The sequence below is a fragment of the Castor canadensis genome, chromosome 13 (assembly GCF_047511655.1).
Source record: "Castor canadensis chromosome 13, mCasCan1.hap1v2, whole genome shotgun sequence".
Lineage (NCBI taxonomy): Eukaryota > Metazoa > Chordata > Mammalia > Rodentia > Castoridae > Castor > Castor canadensis.
In genome coordinates this window covers 79335092-79343211 of record NC_133398.1, presented here as the reverse complement: position 1 = coordinate 79343211, position 8120 = coordinate 79335092, and the positions used below count along the sequence as shown (strand labels likewise).

General features: G+C 42.1%; 1 pseudogene; it reads right to left on the bottom strand.

The window, feature by feature from the left end:
• Positions 1-3476: 3476 nt before the first annotated feature.
• On the bottom strand, positions 3477-3603 carry LOC141415872 (U4 spliceosomal RNA; annotated as a pseudogene).
• Between the last annotated feature and the right edge of the window lie 4517 nt (positions 3604-8120).

The following is an 8120-nucleotide window of genomic DNA, read 5'->3' as shown; positions in this document are numbered from 1 at the left end:
TTTTTCATATGTTTTATTCTTAATATAGCTCCACTGTCTCTAGATGTACTCTGTTTAAAAGAGAAGCTCAATAATATTTGATGAATGAATAAAAGAACAAGCAAATAAATGAATGAGTCATATTTATATGACCCTTCATGAGTTGAGAGCCTTTTTTTTTTGGTGGTACTGGGGTTTGAACTCATGCTTGCTAGGCAGGCGCTCTACCGCTTAAGCCATGTCTCCAGTCCTGTTTTGGGTATTTCGAGATAGAGTCTTAAGAACTATTCGCCCAGCCTGGCTTTGAACTTCAATCCTCCTGGTCTCTGCCTCCTGAGTAGTTAGGATTACAGGAGTGAGCCATGGGTACCCGGCTGGCTCCATGTTCACACTTTATTTATTCCCTATATTGGCACTATATTGGTTTCCTTTTGCTGCTGTAACAAATTACTAAAAATGTTACGACTTTAAACAACACAAATTGGTCATCTTACCGTTCTGTGAGTCCGAAGTCTGAAATAGTCTCACTGGCCTAAAATTAAGGTGTCACCAGGGCCTCGTTCCTTCCTGGAGGCTGTAGGGGAGAAAAAGTTTCCCGTGGTTTCCAGCTTCTAGAGGCTGCCCACATCCTGCCAGGTGGCTTCCTTTCTCAGCTTGAAACTCAGCAATGGTCAGTCAGGTCCTTCTTACACGCAATCACTCTGACCTCTGTCTTGGTCTTCTGAGTTTGATTGTGAAGATAGAAGCTTCACAGCCATCCTTAGGGGACCGTGGAAGAACAAGGGTAAGCTATTTTCATGACCACATTTGCACAGTTTCCACAGCTCTGAGTCACGTTTTGTTTTTAAACCAAAATCACATTATTAATTTTTTTTAAAAAGCCTGATCATTTTGCTTCAATCAGTTTAAGGATTTTCAGCTGATCTCAATAGTTAGCACATGATGGGTTTGGGGTGTAGCTCAGGGGAGCATGTGCTTAGTGTGCCACATTAGGCCCTGGGTTCAAATCCCAGCACAAAAAAGAAAAGAAATCAATTCATGATGATTCTGTTCAAATTGCCTGCATTACTCATTAAGATTTTCCAAACTTGACGGGGGTGTGGCTGAAGTGGTAGAGTGCCTGCATAGCAAGCATTAGCCCCTGGATTCAAACCCCAGTACCACCAATAAAAACAAAAACAAAAACAAAAAGATTTTTCCAAACTTGTGCTGGGCACGCGTGGCTCATGCCTGTAATCCCAGCTACATGGGAGGCTGAGATAGGGAGGACTGACGTTTGAGGGCAGCCTGAGCAAGAATAACCAGGGCAAAAAGGGTTGGAGGAGCAGCTTAAAGGGTTAGAGAGCCCGCCTAGCAAGTGGGGAGCCCTGAGTTCAAACCCCAGTACCACACACCACACACACATACACACACACACACACACACACACACACACACACACACACAAAAGCAGATTGTCCAAACTCTTTTTCCATCTCTAGGCCTTCCTACTACCAGCAGAGGCTGGTGAAAGGTGACACCTGGCCTTATGCCCTCTTCAGCAGTTTGTCTGTGGTCTTCTTTATGAGTCACATTGTCGGTGTCTCAAATTTTCCACCTGTGAAATAGATGTTATGGTGGAAATAGAATCATTAGTGATATGAAATGTTTTGAACAAAATTGTTATAACATCTTAGCATAGTGTGATTTTGTATGGGAACTATCTGCTGGCTCTCAAGCTTTCTGAACACTGGAATTACTTATGGGCCTTTAAAAAACAACAAAACAAACAAAACCATCCTGATAGCAGCTCTACACCAGGACTTCTAATTTAATTGATGTGCAGAATGGCCTTGGGTGAGGCATTTTAAAAAGCCTTCCAGATGATTCAATGCGCCACAAAGTGTGAGGCCAGGGAACACGCCTCCTGAGTAGCCTGAACAGGCCTCTTGTGGCGATGCTCCTGCGGCATGCATGAGTCATCAGGAGGGTGGATGAAGGATGGACTGCTGACCCCACCTCGAGCTGGTTTTCATTTGCTTTGGTTTGAGACAGGGTCTCGCTATCAATGTCTCTATATAACCCAGGTGTCCTTGAATTTACGATCTTTCTGCCTCTGCCTCCTGAGTTCTGGGATTACAGGCATCACCATGCCTGGCTCCACCCAGAGTTGCTAATTTAGTAGGCGAGGTCAAGTTCTAACAAGGTCGAAGTGATGCTGACACTACTGGTCTGGGGAACCCCCTTTTGAGAACCACTGGCTCACAGTGCTCTCATGGAAACAATTTGAAAATCTAGTGTTTATCATGGGCTGTTTTTTGAAACGTTAACAGGTGTTACAAGAAAAGAAAATTTTTGTGGTTTAATGTTAGGAAAATACTGGATTAAAATAAGTTAAAAAAGGAGTCTTTTGAAAAATCAAAATAATTTACTGTGGGTACAGCTTACTGTCTGTCTACATTTACTTGACTTTTAAAATTTTTTTTGTGATACTGCAGTTTGAACTCAGGGTTTAGAGCTTCCAAAGGAGGCATTCTGCTGCTTGAGTCATGAGTCCAGTCCATTTGCTCTGGTTATTTTTGGAGATGGGGTCTTCTTTTTCCCCTGGGCTGGCCTTGAACCTTGCCTGGGCAAAAGTTAGTAAGACTATCTGAAAAAAAAAAAAAAACCCACAAGGTAGTTGCTATGCTTCAGTGGCTCCTGTAATCCTAGCTACTTGGAAGGTGAGATTGGGAAGATCGAAGTTGGAGGCCAGCCCAGGAAAATAGTTTGAGAAACCCCATCTCCAACATAACCAGAGTAAAAATGGACTGGAGGTGTGGCTCAAGTGGCAGAGCTCCTGCTTTGCGATTGTGAAGCCCTGAGTTTAAACCCCAGTTCCTAAAACACAAGAGGCAAAACAAAAATCCCAGTCCCTCCCCCCAACAAAATTAATTGAAAGCAAATAACCAGAAATATTTTCACAATCAAAGTGGTAAGTATTTATATCATTCTCTTCGTTTATCTTGCACATTTGAAAAAACTCATAAATCAAATGAATTATTTTAGGTACATCTAATCTATCTGTTAAAATAGCAATTGTAATGACTACTTAGTATTCCAGTTTAAGGAGCTAACATTGCTTAACCATAGATAATTTTTGTTATCTAGGAGATTTACAATTTTCACACAATTAGACTACTACAATGAACATCTTTGTACAATACTGGTATTTCCATATGATTCCTTTCAGAACTAAACTGGTACATGTCAAAGGTGTATTTTCTTACTAAGACTGTGTATATCCCAGGCTGGCCTTGAACTCTCAGACCTCCTTTCTCAGCCTCTGGAGTGCTGGGATTACAGATGTGTGCCACTATGCTTGGCCACCTATAGTACTTTTATAGTTTGTCACATGTGAACATTGAACAAAATTTTTCACATTCCAGATGAATTCATGTGGTGTATATTATGAAGGGTGAAACCAACTTAATTTTTTTATAAAACTTTAACTAATTGCCCAAGCTTAGTAACTCATATTTCAAGTAAATACTAAGTATTAAAATAAGTATTATCTCCTATTAGCCTTTGAGTGATGTTTTCAATAAGTAATAATCAAGCCTCAGATAAGCCTCATTGGCTAAGAGACTGGCACTGTGTAAAGCTTGGGTGATGTTTTTCATGTGAATTTTTGTGGTAGGTCAGTTACTGTAAAGTTCTAAGAAAGAAAGCACAAAGCCCTGAGTTCAAAACCCAGTCCTACCAAAAAAAAAAAAAGGTCTAGACAAACTACATAAGTACATTTCACTGTTGATTTTAGTTGTGGGTTGGCTGATGTCATTTGTACTGTTTTCTGAAGTGGGGTAAATGAATCATCTTTGTTTTAATGTCAATATGCATCTTTTGACGTTTTCATTTTGAATAGGGCACAAAAGAAGATTTAGCATTTATCCTCCAGTTGTGTAGTACTCAGTGCTCTGTGGAAGGGACTTTATTTTACATGTTCAGCAGTTCAGCTGCTGCTTTTTCTTTTTTTTTTTTTTCATTTTTCTTTTATTATTCATATGTGCATACAAGGCTTGGTTCATTTCTCCCCCCTGCCCCCACCCCCTCCCTTACCACCCACTCCGCCCCCTCCCTCTCCCCCCGCCTCAATACCCAGCAGAAACTATTTTGCCCTTATTTCTAATTTTGTTGTAGAGAGAGTATAAGCAATAATAGGAAGGAACAAGGGTTTTTGCTGGTTGAGATAAGGATAGCTATACAGGGCATTGACTCACATTGATTTCCTGTGCGTGGGTGTTACCTTCTAGCTTAATTCTTTTTGATCTAACCTTTTCTCTAGTACCTGTTCCCCTTTTCCTATTGGCCTCAGTTGCTTTTAAGGTATCTGCTTTAGTTTCTCTGCGTTAAGGGCAACAAATGCTAGCTAGTTTTTTAGGTGTCTTACCTATCCTCACCCCTCCCTTGTGTGCTCTTGCTTTTATCATGTGCTGAAAGTCCAATCCCCTTGTTGTGTTTGCCCTTGATCTAATGTCCACATATGAGGGAGAACATACGATTTTTGGTTTTTTGAGCCAGGCTAACCTCACTCAGAATGATGTTCTCCAATTCCATCCATTTACCAGCGAATGATAACATTTCGTTCTTCTTCGTGGCTGCATAAAATTCCATTGTGTATAGATACCACATTTTCTTAATCCATCCGTCAGTGCTGGGGCATCTTGGCTGTTTCCATAACTTGGCTATTGTGAATAGTGCCGCAATAAACATGGATGTGCAGGTGCCTCTGGAGTAACAGTCTTTTGGGTATATCCCCAAGAGTGGTATTGCTGGATCAAATGGTAGATCGATGTCCAGCTTTTTAAGTAGCCTCCAAATTTTTTTCCAGAGTGGTTGTACTAGTCTACATTCCCACCAACAGTGTAAGAGGGTTCCTTTTTCCCCGCATCCTCGCCAACACCTGTTGTTGGTGGTGTTGCTGATGATGGCTATTCTAACAGGGGTGAGGTGGAATCTTAGCGTGGTTTTAATTTGCATTTCCTTTATTGCTAGAGATGGTGAGCATTTTTTCATGTGTTTTCTGGCCATTTGAATTTCTTCTTTTGAGAAAGTTCTGTTTAGTTCACGTGCCCATTTCTTTATTGGTTCATTAGTTTTGGGAGAATTTAGTTTTTTAAGTTCCCTGTATATTCTGGTTATCAGTCCTTTGTCTGATGTATAGTTGGCAAATATTTTCTCCCACTCTGTGGGTGTTCTCTTCAGTTTAGAGACCATTTCTTTTGATGAACAGAAGCTTTTTAGTTTTATGAGGTCCCATTTATCTATGCTATCTCTTAGTTGCTATTGCTTTTGCTTTTGCTTTTTATTTCTTTTCTTCTTCCTTTTTCTTTGACAGTACTGGAGTTTGAACTCAGGGCCTCATGCTTGCTACCCAGGCACTCTACTGCTTGAGTCACTCCATCAGCTCTTCTTTTTTTGACATAAAAGAGAATTTACTTGTTACATCTTTTGTCCAGCCTTACATGGAAGCCACTGATCTGCACTGGGCACCGTGCCCATTTATAGCCTTGCAACTCCAGATTTGGCCAAAATCTACTCTGTGAGCTTCACCTGGATCTTCATGAACTATTTACCAGGGCTGCCTTGAGTCTTGATCCTCCCGATCTCAGCCTCCCAAATAGCTTGGACAAAGAGCTTGGCTTTCATTCCTTTCTTAATTCAAATCTGGTTTTGCTATACAAATTGATTTTTTCTTTTGGTGGGGGGTACAGGGATTTGAACTCAGGGCCTTTTGCTTACTAGCCAGGCGCTCTACCACTTGAGCCACTCCTCTAGCCCTTTTCTGTGACAGGTTTTTTTGAGATAGGGTCTTGTGAACTATTTGCCTGGACTGACCTGAAACCATGACTCTCCTGATTTCTGCCTCCTGAGTAGCTAGGATTATAGGTATGTGCCACCGGAGCCCAGCTAAAAACATGTAACATTGTTTATGTTTATTCATTTTTTAAGAAGAAAACTTTGATTGTAGGCACACTGGAGTGCGGTTGGTGGGGGCACAATGGGACTACACTCACTCTAATAGCTGCAAATATGCATTCCCCAGTTGACTTGTATTTGAGGAGCCTGAGGACCATGTGGGGCTACCAGAAAGCTTTCAGGGTGGGGTGGGGGGGTTTTCCTGGCTCTTTCAGGGACGTGCTGGTCACTCTCTCCAGAGGCATGTCAAATGCAGGGGCCACCATGCAAGCAGATGGGACTGCTCCCTGGGTCTTCCGTGGGCTGGCTAGGGCCTAGTGAGGAACCACCCAAGAGAGATGCAGAATGGGATCTATCTCTTGGTCCTAGGGGTGACCAGGGCAGAGGTTGAGGGGATGCACATTCACCATGACTGCTCAGTCTCTATTGGGGGAACTAAGTATCGCCAATGCCGAGGTCTGTGAAGGGGTTGGAGGGTTCCATATTGTCTCCAAACTGTCCCCATGGACTGCTGGACTGAGACGGTGGGCCCAGGAGGGCCAGTGTGCTCTCGCTGGGGACAGTCTCCTTGCTGGGGATGATAGATGCCTGGGTGCTGGGGTCACTGGTTTCAGGACCAAGGCTTACCTCAAGGCTGTCTCAGGTGGCTTCTTCATTTTCATTCTTGGATTTGCCCCTGCAAGTCTCTTCTATGCAGACAACAGAACTTACTGAGCTTTGGGAATTCAGGGAACTCACAAAGTCCCCACGTGTCAAAATGTGTCTTCTCTCTGCCTGCCAGTATCATAATTTTTTTTAATGACAAAGTGTGAATTCTTTTGTGTGTAATTCTAGGTTCTGCTCTCCTCTGTCTTATTTTTCTTTAGTGACTTATTCAAAAGAAGCACCAAAAAGCATTAGCTTCCCAAATTAGCACATTCTATTTGTCAAATACTTGTGAGGTTGAAGATGGAGATACAGTGCAATGGTTGTGCTTCACTATTACCTGGGAAAGGAAAGGAATGAGTAACACCCTCAATAAGAGAGAAGGGGAGCCAGGCACACACCAGAGATCAGGATGATTGAAGTTCAAAGCTAGCCCTGGGCAAATAATTTGCCAGACCCTATCTCGAAAATACCCATCACAAAAAAGGGCTGGTGAAATGACTCAAGGTGAAGGCTGTGAGTTGAAACCCCAGAACCACAAAAAAATTTAAAAAATAAAAAAGAGAGAGAGAAAGGGGAAAAAAATCTTCCCATGCAAATCACAAGAAGCTTTAAGTCCATGATGAAAAGCATTTCAAGGGTTTCACACACAAGAAAGGAGACTCACAAGTGGAAGGTTAGCAGTTACTTAGCAAAACTGGCTAAAGGGAGGAGAAACAGGAAAGGGAAAGAGAAGCACCTTCTGCTTAACATGTAGGAGTGGGAGCAGAGCAGCTCAGAATGGCAGTCCTTATGCCTCTGAGCCATGGAAATTCCTTAACTAGATGTCTGGTCCTGTCACCTACCAATACCTAACCATTTTGTTAAGTTCCTAGGCATGGAGACAAAGGGTTTAGTGTGGTCTCTGTTACCCAAATGTGGAGAGAACAGATCTAAGATGGGTCTTGTATTGCTCAAAACAGAGAGATAGAGGGTGTAACATTTGGGGCATCCCCAGCATGCCTGGGTCTCCCACTCAGTCAAGGAGATTGTAGCCGACTTAACATCTAAAGATGGGAAGAATGCTTGCTCTTCTCAGTGGGTTTCAGCTTTACTTCCTGGTTGTCTTAATTCCTCGATCTGATCTGGTCTTTTTAAATATTTCTTTTTTCTAACTTCTCTGTTGCCTCATTCTATCTTATCACCAAAAACCAAGTGAGCAAACTGGCCTGTCCAGTTACAGAATTCCCCCACGTCCAGCACAGTCCTAATGGAGGCACTCTAATTCTCTTTTTCTGTTTGCCTTTCTAATTTTCAATGGCAATGAAGTTAAAAACAAAATAGTGACAGTATGCCACCTTGTGGATGTGTGAGGAATAGAATTCTTGTAGGTTTTTTGGTGTATGGTGGTGTAAATTCAACATTGTATTTTTGTTTTCTACCCATTAAACAAGGAATAATTGCATAAAGCAATAAGAACAACAAAAATAAAAGGCAAAAACTCCCACAAAGAATAAGGTATACTGAAATATCTGTGGAGTATAGATAGAAACAGCACTGGGAACCCCCCCCCCCACCTT